Source organism: Oreochromis niloticus, linkage group LG3 (assembly GCF_001858045.2).
Source record: "Oreochromis niloticus isolate F11D_XX linkage group LG3, O_niloticus_UMD_NMBU, whole genome shotgun sequence".
In the NCBI taxonomy this organism is placed as follows: Eukaryota; Metazoa; Chordata; class Actinopteri; order Cichliformes; family Cichlidae; genus Oreochromis; species Oreochromis niloticus.
In genome coordinates this window covers 51,966,831-51,980,978 of record NC_031967.2, presented here as the reverse complement: position 1 = coordinate 51,980,978, position 14,148 = coordinate 51,966,831, and the positions used below count along the sequence as shown (strand labels likewise).

At 39.1% G+C, this 14,148-nt stretch overlaps 1 protein-coding gene across 5 annotated transcripts in view; it reads left to right on the top strand.

Moving 5' to 3' along the window:
• The first annotated feature begins 794 nt into the window (after positions 1-794).
• LOC109202555 (general transcription factor II-I repeat domain-containing protein 2) overlaps positions 795-14,148 on the top strand; it is a 40,175-nt gene continuing 26,821 nt past the window's right edge. For 3 of the 5 annotated variants that reach the window (XM_019360288.2, XM_025905939.1, XM_025905935.1), the window contains exon 1: positions 795-1,158. The gene's annotated coding sequence lies outside the window, so the exon portion shown is untranslated. Of the gene's footprint in view, positions 1,159-1,213; positions 1,335-14,148 lie in introns of those variants that run through there. The other 2 variants (XM_025905937.1, XM_019360289.2) reach the window with 2 other exon arrangements.

Genomic DNA, 14,148 nt, shown 5'->3' with positions numbered 1-14,148 from the left:
GAAAAACATAAATTTCACACCCGGGCCTCAACTCTCGCGGCCCGGTACCAAACGACTCACTGACGGGTACTGGTCCGTGGCCCGGGGGTTGGGGACCACTGATTTACTGGGCAAGCAGTGGTTGTCTTGTTTGCCCTGATAGAGTGGATCTGGATCGTTGCATCACTTATCTGAATAAACAGCTGATTTACACCAACACTATGGCGAATAGCCACCTAAATGGTTATAGAATATTTTAAATAAACATAATGCATGCAACTCACCCATAACCAGCTGTAATGTTTTGTACACAGACATAAAACATTACATTTAATTTTATGCTCAACAAGAAAAACAATTACAAGTCCATGGAACTTAGGGGGGTATTTGATGGTTCAAATTACAACACGTTTGTCCTTGTTTAACCAGTGATTCCCAATGATAATTTACCAGTTTTTTGTTTTTTTTTTGTGGTAATTTTATGTTTCTTTCTCGTCCCTTATTGGTGTGCTGTGGTAGTATTTTGGCCTCATTATGGTTATTTAACTCTTGTTTGTACTTATTTTACTTCTTTATTTCTATCTGCAGCCTTTGTGTTTTTTTGTAGAAACTTTACTTCACTTTGTGGTTGTTATAATGTTATTTTATAGCAACTTGTGTTGGTTATGTCATTTTTATGTCTCCCCAGTTGTGTGTTTGTATTGTTCTGTGCCTTTTGTCCTTTCGTTTAAAGGACTTGTTGGTCCAAGGGGATCGAGCCTAGCCGAATACGCTCAGGGTGAGAACACTCCCAGAGGTGTAGTGAAATGTGTAAACAGGTCAGGTGAAACGTTAGAGGGTGGAAAGCTGCTGCCGAGCTCAGACTGACTTTATCCTCAGGCTGTTTATTAAGGAGTCAGGTGTTTTTTTTTGTTTTTTGTTTTTTTTTAAGCTTAAAAACACTTAGAATAACTTTAAATGTACCTCAGGCTTGAAGAACTGAAACCTTAGGTTAAAAATGTTTTATAGGTTTATTAAGCCTCTCCACACATACTCGGGGCGACTTTTTTATGAGTGCGCCTCCTTGGTGGTGAGAAAGCGGTCTACAGGCCCATGCAGAGAGAGAGACAGAGGGAGGAGGAAGAGAAAGAATCGAGTCACTGTGGTCGTGAACAGGAAAGACGTCGTCGCATCTTGGCTGTAAGTACGACTCATATTTCTGGAGTAGCACGCCGACTATTTTCGGTGTTTCTGGGTAAATTTGTCGCCTCACAGCAGCCATTTTAGGCTCCTGGCTTTTTCAGTCGGACAGTGTTTTAACGAAAACGCTGCTGACAAGTCTGGAGTGACTCAGTTCTGCCCGCCGACTGGACCATGTAAGGGATTAAAAAAAAAAAAAATCATTTTATGTTTAATCCCTGTTTGTTTTATAATCGCATCGGCTTTAGGAAACTGCCTCCAGGTTGTGGACTCCTAAAAACCGTATATTTAGTAATTTGTGCTTACTTACAGGGAGTCTTCGTCCCCCTAATAACTGGTTCCGTCCAGCTAGTTCGCTGTGGCTGTAACGGCCGGCCCTCTGAGGCTGTGCAGTGTTTCTGGTGTGAGCTCAAGAAACGGAGTTTATTTACTTGCCGTTCTGTTTTTGGGTCTGTGGGAAAGTTTGTGAAGGGTATTGCTCATTAAAGGCAGGGTCTGAGATCGATTGAGGTTTTGTCTGAATAATTACCTCTGAAAACTGGACCAGACACCTTCGTCGCCGTGACACATTTCTAGGACGAGTAAAACAAACAAACAAACAAACAAAAAACCCGCTTCATTACATGACTTGCAAATCACAGCGAGCCGTTTTCACCGGTAAAACAGGCGCAATGTATGGAAGTCCAAATCTGCCAAAATGTATGTCTCGTTCAAGCCACTGGTAGGAAATGTAGCTTGTTATTAATCTGCATAATGTGACATTTCTGGTGTAATGTGCTTGTTCAAAGGCAGCATGGTGGTTACCACTGTTCCCTCACAGGAAGAAGGTCTTGAGTTCAATTTCAGGTTTTTCTGGCCTTTCTGTGTGGAGTTTTCGTGTTCTCTCCGGCTACTCCTACTCTATGTGTTAGCCCTGCGATAGACTTGCGACCTTGACAGTAATAAGTGGGATGCACGTGCGTGTTCAAAATTTTATTAACCTTGTTTTTGTTTAAAATTTATAAGTTGGCAGTTATCTCTTTATATTTTATCTCAGTTAGTTCCCTAAACATATTCTGTTTATCATCTATTTCTGTGCAAACCTTTAGCTAGGTATATTATCAGAACACCTGAGATTTCTAACAATCACCTGACTGGAGGCAGTGATTTCAGTTTTCCACTGCATTTGTTTGATTTTGAAATCTATATGCAGTACTGTGCAAAAGTCTTGATGACAATGGGTATAAGTGCAGTAATCTCGAAACATGTATAAACATGTTGCATGCAGAGTTTGTACAAATATAACCAGCTTGATGGTCAATATTTGATATGAGCACCTTTATCTTCAACGCAGCTTGAACTCCTGTAGCTTTTCTGTAATTTCTTTAACCCTTTGTAGTCAACTTCGGTGCTGGCACATGCAAATCACATCACCGATTTATGATATAGCAGAAAGATTCTTAGTGTCTGTTCCATTTTGTTTGAAAGTGGGGACTTTAAACTGTATAACAGTGTTTGAATTGTGTTGATCGACCAAGTAAAACCAGAGTTATGATAAAGAATTTACACCATGTTTTTTCCTGAATACTGTTGTCAAGTTTACGGAAGGTATAGTCATTAAAAATGCGATTTTTAAAGGACAAGGAAAAAAAAACAAACAAGACCCCCACCCCCTTCCTTATTGGTGAGAAAGTGCACCAACCCATCAAAAAATTGAATCAGGTCTGTGATGTGCTCCTTCGTCTTGTGGTGGACAGGAACAATTTTTTTTGGAATTGCACAAATAATTTTTGTGGCATTTTAATGTGACACCTGATTGTTCTGTAAGTAGTTTCGATAGTTGTGCAAGAAATGGCATTGGCTGCATTTATATGCATGTAAATAATTATGTATAAGTTTGTTGTTTGCAAAATATGTGCATAAGTTTTTGAAATTGACAATTTTGTATTTCAAGTTATGAAAACAATTCGTAAAACATGTTTGTGATTTTCAAAGTAAAAAAAATATTTTTTGTGTGTGTATGATTTTTGGTCAGTTGTGTTAATACAGTATGTCAAAGTGAAAAAAACATCTCTAAATTCAGACATGTAAGGTTGTGCTGGACAGAATGATACCAAACAAGGCAAGATAAGTAAAAAATCGGCCAATTATACCCCAGATTCCAGAGGGTTAAGGAGTTTTCAGGAATAGTTCCCCAAACTTATTGAAGGACATTCAAAGCTCTTGTTTGGATGTGTGACAAAGTGGAGGAGCAGTTGCAATGCTCTCATTTGTCCCATATGTGTTTACCTTTTTTTGCACATTGTACACATTATTCTGTTTCTATGTATTTGCTATGATTTGCTATTTGTCAAGTAACATTGCTTCACTCACTATCCCGGGTTTGTTTGTGTAAGCGTTCTGTTGCCGGCAAATCAAACATTCTGCAAATTAAGACAAATACTTAGTTATGTTTCTTTATATTTTATTATGTTACAGATTAAGTCATTTGTTCATACTTACTTTGTTTGTCTTTTCAGTCTTCATGAGGGTCAGGTGTGGGGAAACGCCCGCCTGGCATTTCCTCATTTTAAAATCCTGATGATGTCAAACATGACATCAGCAGGTCAAACCAAGTGGAGGGGTTTCTTTTTCCATAGAGATGCTTCCTTTTGTTTGTGTTAAGGTTTAAAGGAATTTGTTGAATGGTTTTCTTTTTGTTAATACTGCCATTTAGTTGTGTAAATGTGCATATTAGAAGTGTGAAGAGGTTTTGTGTTTTTAAATCATCTGTGTAGAGTTTTAGATCCTTCAGTTTGAGTGAGTGGTACTGGCTGGGCAATTGGAGGGAAATTGATGGCCCTATTTAAAGCCAGTCTGTACCAGATGCAGGAGAGGAGAGGTGAGCTGTGTTACCAGAGCCATGTTATGTTGAGTGTTGTTAATAGAGTTTATTTGGGGGGAAGTTTTGTTAAGTTACATTAAATTAAGTTCACTGTAAATAAATTGCTCACCTTTGGAAACCTGAAATGTCTGCATAGTCTGCTTCCCTACCACCTTCCTTGACGTTCGAGTCAGACAACATCCTGTGAAGTAGTCAGACTTTCGTTCTGTTCTCTGTCAACATAATCCCACCATGCTTCAAAAATTTTGAAGTCTTTGCGAGAGGCCAGTCTATTCTTGGTAGTGCTTCATTGTGTATTTTTCTATTTGATTTTACTGCACTGATTGTGTGTTGGGATAATTTTTATGCTGAAAAATGAAACTTTCTATCTTGTATTGCTTGATGGATCAAAATCTGATGCTACTATTTTGTGTTCATAATTCCATCAATTTTGACAAGATCTAAACACCACTGGCTGAAACTATGACAGTTCCTCAGACATGTTGTACACATGCTGCAGACATTCACTATTGTGGCTCACACTTGAACTTCTCCCTACCTACTGACAAAGATTTGAACCAAATATTTGGATTTATCACTCCATCAGAGCTGTTTTCACCAACTTTCAACTTGTCAAGTTCTTGGGTAGTTTAGCATACCTTAACCTTTACTCTACTCTTCCTTAAGAGTGACTTCCACTGAGACCATTACTGAGTGAACAGTCGATGGATCAACTAAAGGGCCAGATGCATCTCTCAGGTCCTGTGTCAGGTCTTTGCTGGATCTTTTTCCATTTTTGTAATGACAGGCCTTAATGAAAAACTATTTTATTCCACTTTATCTTCCACTTGTCTAGTTTCCTCAGACACAGTGCACAGCATGCTAAGACTTTAAGTTTTTGGCTAGTAGCACTCTAGGAAGCACATTGATTGGTACAGAAACATTATTTTATGCCTGTTAATCTGTGTTACCTTTGGAATTTTTAAGATCAAATTAAGTTATCTGCTATTCGTAGTAGGGCTGCCACGATTGGTCGACTAGTCACGATTACGTAGACTATCAAAATCATCGACGACTAATTTAATAGTCAACGCGTCGTTTGAAGCTTTGTAAGATCCCAAAAGAGGCAGGAATAAGTAGTAGGACTTAAGAGTGTAATAAGAGACTGAAACAGAAGATGGCAGCACTGCATGTGCAAGGATGCCAGCTGCCGTTAAACCCCGAAGAAGAAGAAGGACCAGTGTCCAGTATCGTAGCTGTGTCCAAATTCAGGAACCGCATCCTCCTGTGCCCGCATTTGTAGGCCGATTACGTTACAGTGACACGACGAAGACTGTCCAAATTCGAAGACTCCAACAAATGCGCCCTTCATTTCCCCAGATTTGAAGGATGGGTCGGGTGTATACGGCGTGGCCCAACCTATCCCAGAATTCATAGCGCGGCCCTGCTCAATTTCCAACAATGGCGGCAGCTAGTTAGTTTTAATATCACTCTTATTATTCTTTCTGGGTCACAAAATAAATGTTTAACGTATTTTCAGGCGAGAATGTAGCTGTGTAAACTTCAAATATCTGCTTGGTTTATCAAGATGCCACATATTTTCAAAAGCGCTCCGACGTTTTCGGAGACGTCTGTTACCCACCAGCTCGATAGCTAGCCGGTGAGAACACCGGTCTCGTGGCAAATTGTTTTCAAACCCACCGCCGTCTTTCACTACTCAGGTTAAACATGATATATAAGTCACATAGATAACTTAAAAATGTTATTGTTTGGCTTTTTTCAGTGTTTTATTTGTTCCTGAGTAAATCGGTTTGGCTGAGATTAAAGTTATAGTTTTTACACAGCTGAATAGACGTCAAGCAGACAACTGATTATCAGAAGTGTGAGATGCTCGAGAATATACTCTGGTGTCCTGTTATATTTTAGATAGCAAGGAGTTTATTAAACTCCACCAAAACAATCTGCAAATTTCATTAAAATTTAATAAACTATCATCTTGTCTTTATTTTTAGTTAGCACATACCTTAAACACTTCAAGCTGTAAGCTAATGATAGTTATATAAGAGCAGACGCATGCTGGTGCAATAAGCTGTACTTTTACGTCCAATGGATGCACGATCTGATTAGTCAACTAATCGCAAAAATAATCGTTGACTAGTCGACTATCAAAATAATAGTTTGTGGCAGCCCTAATTCGTAGACACACTTGTTTACCTTTTCAGTGACGTGGAGTTAAAATTAGTGACTAAAACAGCCTGTGTCCAAAGGACTTTGAAATATATCCAGTCCAGGCTGGAGAACTTTTAAAATATTACAACAAATATAAATAAATCAGTTATGTCTCAAGACGTTTGGACAGCAGAGCACAAGTATATCTTGTAGATTTATTAGCTTTTTTTGGCATCTACTTGAGAGAAGCTGTTTGTGTCACATTTTACAAATAAATCTATGCCAGGGATACTTTTGAAGCTTTACATTGTAATAACAGCCTACTGAGAGGTTGGATTTTACTGTAAAGAAAATAAAAGTCTTTTGGTACTGTGGTAATTCCATGCTGTCAGACAGGGAAGAAGAAGTGACTCACGACCTGCTAAGTTATCCGTTAACAACAGTGAGTCAGAGGGAGTGTCCCTAGTAAAACATGGTAGGGTGGTTAAATGGGGACTCAGAAACAATGTTCACTGTCCTTACATTCTCAAGTATAATTTAAAGTCAGTGAGCAGCTGCTGGGCTGCAGAAGTCTCTTGAAACTAAAAGAGGTTTCAGTTTTAGTCAGGTGTCTCAAACAGGAAGTCCCAGCTGCAGATAAATGTTGTGAGGTTAGTTTGTTCTTTACATGTTGTTATTTTCTGTTTGTGTGTTGCAGTTCCTCTCTGCTGCTCTATTAGTCTGGAAAGATCGTCAGTTATTTTGAAAACAACATATTAGCCGAATGAGTAACACACAGACTCATTCAAGGGTTTTTATAAACTACCTTCTACATTGTGGAAGAGAATTCAAACAAGATATTAAACAGGCACAGTTTTCACCATTTTTCTGAGACACTTGAGGCCTTCTTCCGTTATAACTAACTAAGAAAAAGACCTGATAGTGAAAATGCGTTGCATTTGCCTCAGGAAGTACTGATGACCAGAAGAAGGTCTCAACTGATAAAAAAGGAAAATGGAAGGAAATGAAACCTTTCAGCTGTAAACCTGTGTGTTCTTTAGGTCTGTGCGATTAAAAAAAAAAAATATATATATCGGATGACTAGAGATGGGAATTGATAAGAATTTAGCGATTCCAATTCCATTATTAATATCATTTATAAATTTGATTCCTTATCGATTCCCTTATCGATTCGCATTGGCTTCACTTTGAGAGTCACCACCATCTCTAAACAGCTTATCAAAGACATCACATTCATGCAAACTAATTACATGCTGCGTGGTCGCATGTTTGTGCATGTTGAAGTTATTTCCCCTCTTTTTTGTGAGCAGTGTTGGGGTCATTACGCAAAAAAAAAAGTTAAAACGTTATTACACATATTACACAGAACACTTTTCTTAAAAGTAATGCCGTATGATATTTAATTACACCTAAGAGGAAGACAACATTATCTCGATCGTGATATTTCTCTTAGTATTAGGTATTAACACAGAGTCAACAACACAATGCAAAGATGAAAACCAGCAAAAAGAGGCTTCAAAGTGATTTACGCAGTGACTCTAGTTTAGAAATATAAAGAAGTAGAAATGGAGGCTGCAGCCCGACTGATTATCAGTTTGTTACCTTTATTAGACTATCCATTTCAAGGAATTGAACTACTGGGAACCGATTCTCTACAACACATGTGTCAAAGTCAAGGCCCGCGGGCCACATCCAGCCCGGCGTACATTTATATCCGGCCCGTGAGATCATTTTATATAGATGTATTATTATTGTTATGCATGGCCCGGCGATATGAGGCGCTAATAATATACAAACTACAGATCCCATAATGCAGCGCTGCAGCCTCCTTGCTGAACGCTAGGCTAACTGGGAACATTCCCGCGTCAATCAAGTCAAACTTCTGTTATTGCGAAGCTAGCCGCGCACAATGGTGGAGAGAAAAGTTGATTCTGAAAGCGGAGCCTTTCAGCACCAGTGGGAGACTGAATATATGTTTACAGACATTGCTGGTAAACCCGTGTGTTTTATTAGTGGAGCTAATGTGGCTGTAATTAAGGAATTTAATTTAAGACGGCACTACGAGACAAAACATCAGGATAAGCTGAAAAACCTAAATGCAGAGCAGAAACTACAGAAAGTAGAAGAGCTAAAGAAGAATCTGACATTTCAGCAGACGTGTTTCACCAGAGCAAAATCACAAAGTGAAGCTGTGAAAGCAAGTTTTATTGTAGCAGAGGAGAAAGCCAAATCAGCCCGGTACCACTCTGAAGAGCTGCATGATGAAGCTGTGCGACGTCTTGTGTCCAGACAAAACGCAGATTTTGGCAAATGTGAGCCTGAGGAGAAATACGATTGCTGATCGGGTTTGTGAGATGGCCACTGATTTAAGAACACAGTTGTGTGAAAGAAGCAAAAACTTTATTGCATACTCTCTTGCTGTGGATGAAAGTACAGACATGATGGACATTGCACAGCTGACCATCTTCATCCGTGGAGAGGAAATATTGAACATTAAATGGATGCACGGGACAACGACAGGAAAAGACATTTTTTAAAACGTATGTCAAAGTGTACCGACATGAAACTGCCCTGGGACAAACTTGTTGGACTTACAACAGATGGAGCGCCGGTGTTGTGCGGTGAAAAAAGCGGACTAGTCAGCAGGATGCGAGTAAAGATGCAGGAGGAGAACTGTACCGGTGAGTTAACAGCATATCACTGCATCATACACCAGGAAACGCTGTGTGGTAAAGTCCTAAAAATGGAGCATGTAATGATCACCGTAACGCAAACCGTAAATTTTATCTGAGCTAAAAGTTTAAATCACCGTCAATTTCAGTCTTTTATGTGGGAAATAGATTCAGAGTTTGCTGACATTTCTTATCATACAGAGGTCCGTTGGCTGAGTTGGGGAAAAGTTCTCAATAGAGTTTTTGAGCTCAGCAAGGAAACCTGTCAGTTCATGGACATGTATGATGCAGTGAAGGCATTTCAAGTGAAGCTGTCACAAATGCACCAGTGCAACCTGCCTCACTTTCCCTGTTGCCAAGTAATGTTGAACCAAGTCAGCGGACTTTGCTGAACTGCACCTGTGCAGATTCAGATGGAGCTGCAGTGTAATGATACACTCATAGGAAAGTACGACACTGAATGGCCCGCACAGTTTATTAGTTCCATTCCTGAAGCAATGCCCCAGCTCCGTCTACATGCGGCTCCAACCTTGTGTTTGCTTTCATTTATTTTTTCTGGGGGTTTTGGCAGCATGTTCATATTTCTAACTTGCATAATTTTGACAGGATATTTTTTTTTGAAGAGCAAAATATTTAAAGTTAAAGTTTATTTTTTTACATTTATTTAATCTGGAATAATATTCCTGTCTGTTTTTATTCATATTTATGTTTAAAAAACATTGTTTTAGTGTGTTCAATAAATATTTATCTTGTTTGGCCCACGACCTAAAATGTGCCTTGAGTTTTGGCCCCCTGTGCAATTGAGTTTGACACCCGTGCTCTACAAGAACTGGTTCTTGATTCCCATCCCTACGGATGACGATATGAAACACAGACATTGATGCAGCAAACCTCTTCTGCCACCTAAGCAAGAATCATGTGAAAGAGTATGCAAACAGTTTACAAATCAGAAGCAAAAAAGTGCTTAAAATAAACCTCAGACTCAAACGTAAGAAAGGGCTTTTCCCCGCAACATGCCATATAATAAAGACTCATAATAATAATAGCGTCCATTATAACTTTTATCATTAAATATATGGTTTAATACACTGGTCAAAAGATGCACAATGCCCAGCCGAAAACACTTCACACAAGTCAAGTTGGCTTGTTTATATTGTCGGGCCAAAGTATTGGAGGAAATCATAGCATAATACAATGCAACAATAGATATGTGATCCCTGTGGGATCTTTAACACTTAATTAGAGACTGGACAATCTGCAGTTGATGTCTGCAGACAGGCTTATTTCCTGACGACCATACAGGAGCAGCAATGATAGCTGGAGGCATCAGGGAAGCACTGTCACTACATGACTGTCTGGTTGAGCATTTGGAGCCTCGCTACCAAACCGGCATTTCATCTCCGAGGAAGTTATCCCAGAGAGAAGTAAAGCAAGTGTGTAAGTTCATCTCTGAATGTTTGTAAAGCATTCCCACATTAAGGTTAACAACCGATATATGGAGCGACTGCCTCTTTTCTCTCTCTCCCTCTTCTGCCGCTACTTCAGTCATGAAACTGATCAATGATCAGCTGATCGGCTTTTCTGTCGCGAGTCCGTCTCTCTTCTTTGTTTTTGGCCCACTTTGCACCAGAAAGAGGAAACCAGCGGCTAAACAACAGCAGCACGTTTAACCTTGATAAGCTGTTGTTAGAATTTATTTAATATTACTTTCTACACCAGGATCCTTTTTCTACGTAGCTGACGGCTGGTAACTGTGCAGGGGCGGATCTAGCAAAGTTTAGCCAGCGGGGCCGATAGGGCATGAACAGGGAAATGGGGGCACAAAGACATACTTTTCTTTCTTATTGTCATTTAAAATGTCTAGCTTTTAATAAATAATTATCTGAATCTTACACCCAAAGTTTTAATCTGATGTAAAATGTATACAAGTCCATTACTGTATATAGTAACTATTAAATCTAATATATGCCCTAGTAAGCTATAGTACTTTTTCCTTTGGGAAGGTACCATCTGTGCAGTCTGCAATTCTGTTGAAGAAAGATGTTGAATCTATTTAATTATTGTAGAAAAATAATTGATTTCTGTGCATTATTTCTTTTTTTTTACAAGTGCATTAAAATTAAAGTTGCTTACGTCGATTGAGCATCATGAGGTGGAGGGTGGGGGGTGGTTCCATATTTTATTTGCTGGGAGTTTGCAACCCTATTAGTTAGGTTGCTTAATATTTCTGCTAAGTACTCTTTAAAATACCAGAATAGGGAGGATGGAGCAGGTTTAAGTTTATTAGATTGATCAGTGTTGCTGAACTATGAAATATTTTGGGTGCAGTGTATTTTTTGCATACAGGTATAACAGAATAGCTTTAGTGTTGTTGTTTATTTAAACTTGAGTATGAACTTATACAAAATGGTAAATGGCCTGCATTTGTATAGCGCTTTATTCAGTCCCTAAGGACCCCAAAGCGCTTTACACTACATTCAGTCATTCACCCATTCACACACACATTCACACACTGGCGATGGCAAGCTACGTTGTAGCCACAGCTGCCCTGGGGCGCCTCTGTCAATGCGCAGCAAGATATTGAAAAATTTAAAAAGTGCTGCAAGATATTAAAAAAACAGTTTTATTGATTAAAAAATACACTATGTCGGATTCATATCGATATCGGCAGATATCCAAATTTTTGATATTGGTATCGGACATAAAAAAGTGGTATCGTGCCATCTCTAGTTTTTGGGTCCTGTCGTTATTTACCTAATATCAGCCAGGTTTCAGAGTGAGCAGAGTTGAGAATGTTGTAAGGTCTCACAACATGATGTTGGATTTCTTGAAGACTCGAAATTGACAGTAGTTTAAAATGTACGTCTGATTTGAACTAGGTCTGTATGTGTGCATGTTTATGTGACTGATATGTTTTAAATTTTTAATACCATGGTGTTAAATGTGAATAAGGCATTGCATGAAGACATGGGAGAGGTATGCTTTAGCTAGGTTAAGAAGAGAGGTGACGAAAAATTAAAGCTTCATGTCAAGAGAGAGCACTGCAGATGCAGTTTTCCCGATTAGAGTTGCACTTTTAGTTTTAGTTATTGTGGATAACTCCAGTGTCTCATATAGGGGTTGGTTTGATTATCGATTTTCCGATTAAAATCGATTCTAGCTTGAATAACGTGATATCAATTCAACAAAATCCTGAATTGATTTATAAATACAAATTTATTTTACCCAAAATGCCAGAATTTCAGGTTAAACCTCACAAAATTTCAACAACCACCAAACAGCTAAAACAATAAATGAGAGCAGGTAAGTGGATTCTGCACAAAGACGTAAACACAAAGTGCGGACCCACCGACGCATCAGAATCAGTGAGTTGTCGGCTTTCTCATGACGGTATGCACGTGGACACGCTGTCGGGGCTCAAAGCCAACAGCTCGCTGATTCTGATGCGTCGGTGGGTCCGCACTTTGTGTTTACGTCTTTTTGCACTAGATTCTGAAGCTGCAGGTTTCATCACTCTCCAACCAAAATTGATTGAACTAGCAGCAAAAGAAGATCCAAACTACGCTTCACATTTCGCTTCACAGAAACATCGGCATGAATTCCCTCTTACTTTTGCTGTTTTGCTTCCACCACGATAAAATCACACTTCTCTCTACCTCTCTCAGGCTACGTCCACACTAATGCGTTTTCATTTGAGAACGCATCGTTTTCTCTCCGTTTTGGTCTACACTGAGATGGCGTTTTCCTCAAGGAAAAATGCAGCGTTTAAGAAATGCTCTCGAAAATGCATACATTTCAAAATGGAGCAGTGTGGACACTCGAAAACGCAGACTTTCTAAAACGATTTTAGTCGATTTTAGTCATCAAAAAAGATGCATGTCTCATCTCGCCGTTCAAAGACTGGGGACAGCACCTTCCTACGTGACAGCCATCAGGACTCGCTGTGATACCGAATGGTAGACTTGTAGTCAAGACCACTGAGACCAAGACAATATCAAGACCAGAGGGTATCGAGACCAAGACAAGACCAAGACCAAGTCAAATGAGACCAAGACCGAGACCAAGACCGACACAAAAAAGTCTTTAAACTGCAGCCAGATGCTGCTTCGTTTATGGGTATCAGGCATATTCATGTGTTTTTGCGATGCACTCCTCACCGCTGTCTACTGTCTCACTCACTTACTGAGAGGACAGACGCACGCTCCACTTGACTGTCGCGTCTCTCACCCTCTCTGTTTTTCACATAACGATATTATCCTATATCCTCGCATGTGATTGGCCACAATATGGAGGGATTGGAGCATAGCTGAGCCACTGTGTGAGAGCTGAGCAGCGAAAGGAAATTAAGTGAGGAGCCGGCTCTCGCTCAATGGGAGTCGACTCTTCTGATTCACTACAAAGCACTCTCTAAGCACGGCTCTGAGAGCTGATGCTTTTGAAATGACTGAAAGATATATTATGCTGTGTTTTGAGTTTTGTTCAAAAAAGAATGACTTAATATAGGAAAAAAATATATATCACATATGCGGGACACCTTAAACTAGTTTTTTAATTAAGCAGCAAGGCAGAACAAAATCAGGGCTGTATCAAGACACGAGGACTAAATCCCAATTCAACCAGACCCAGAACAGATCTGGAATTAAAACAGGACTACAACAGTTCAACATCAGGACTACTTAGGACTTAACCAAGACAGAACCAGAATCAAAACTAGATGATAGTAGCACTAAAAATCATCATAGACCTGCACTACACTTATTTTTTATTCTACCAAAGTCCACTATTTAGATTCAGAAAAGTTTATATAATTATTTAGCCTTGTTGTGCAAACAAGCCTGCATAACTTAATAAATATAGAATTTGAAAAGTAACAAATGGTATCTAAAAATATACACTAGGTACTAGATACATGTTCTGATGAGTTTTGGCAAACAACCATTTGACTAACATGTGTGTCTCACCTGCTCTTGTTCCATCTCTGTTCTGTCCTCATTCCCCTCTCTCTCTCTGCTCCTCTCTCTCCCTCTCTGCTCCTCTCTCTCCCTCTCTGTTCCTCTCTCTCCCTTTTTATGCTGACAATCAAGCCAAACACCAACGTCATCAAATATACAGCTGAAACCAGATAAAAACACAAACACTTTTTTAATTGTAACATCAAATCAGAATAAATGTTTATTTTTTTTATATTGATAAATATAAAAAACATATTTGTTAACTTTAAGAGTAAAAAGAGAATCTATCTGTATTTCTTAATTGTAAATGGCACCAAATTGTATTCAAAATTGAGCCACACTTATGGAGCTCCAC